Below are 946 nucleotides of genomic sequence, written 5' to 3' on the forward strand. Positions count from 1 at the left end.
GGGGCATATAAAGTAGGGACCAGCCTAGTCTTCCATCTTCTAACTGAACCCATCACCCCATCTGAAAAACCCAGCCCCTCTAGACTCCTAGGAAGCTGAGGCTTGGAGTGCCACAGCTGAGGGTTCCAGGCTGGTCTAGACGCCACCCGCCTTGTCTCCCCCATAATTGTCTGAACAGCAGACTCCTGCTTTAAATTCTACTAAAGCGAACTCCCTCTGCAGACCCTCCAAAGCGTACATCGCCATGTGGACAGCTCCTTTCTCAAAGCACAAGCTACTTGGATCTGTCCTAAACCTTCACCCTTGGAGTGAGAACTAAGCAGAACACCACAGCAGAAATGCTAGCGAAGCATTTCCCCTAGAAATAACCACTTCACCCCAGAAGGGGGCAGCAGCTTCTCCCTGGAAAGAGAAGACAGAGGTGGCGTGCCTCCTGCAGGCAGTCTCTGGGCGCCTCCCCGCTGTTGGAAGGAAGAATGCAAGTGAACACATTTACAGAGGGAAACAAGATTGAGCTCCTTCCCTTAATCGGTCCACCAGAGCACAAGTGTGTGTGTGTGTGTGTGTGTGTGTGTGTGTGTGTGTGTGTGTGTGTGTGTGTGTTAGTGTGTGTGTGTGCGTGTATGTGTGTAGGCAACTGTGCTTTTTCTGTACCCCAAAACACTCCTCTTTCAGTACTACCAGGATGAAGCAGGACTGCTTTGGTCTTCATTGGGACTTCGTGTTTCTCATTATCCCTCAGTGCCTGAAATGCTATCCCTTCCCATCATCCCCAGAGTCCCTCAGTTATCTGTGTGCCACACATAGCAACAAAGGCACTAAGTTAAAAAAGGATGAAAAGGGCCCGTGGTACACGCCTCTCACACCTGCTACCCGCTAATTTATTTATGCTTGCTCTTCCCTTGATTCTTTCTGGTTAGTTGGCAATCTAGTAGCTTTTCAAAAA

At 49.6% G+C, this 946-nt stretch overlaps 1 protein-coding gene across 5 annotated transcripts in view; it reads right to left on the reverse strand.

Moving 5' to 3' along the window:
- Plekha2 (pleckstrin homology domain containing A2) overlaps positions 1 to 946 on the reverse strand; it is a 63,591-nt gene that overhangs the window by 3,032 nt on the left and 59,613 nt on the right. The window lies entirely within an intron of this gene.

The sequence above is a fragment of the Mastomys coucha genome, unplaced genomic scaffold, assembly GCF_008632895.1.
Source record: "Mastomys coucha isolate ucsf_1 unplaced genomic scaffold, UCSF_Mcou_1 pScaffold22, whole genome shotgun sequence".
In the NCBI taxonomy this organism is placed as follows: Eukaryota; Metazoa; Chordata; class Mammalia; order Rodentia; family Muridae; genus Mastomys; species Mastomys coucha.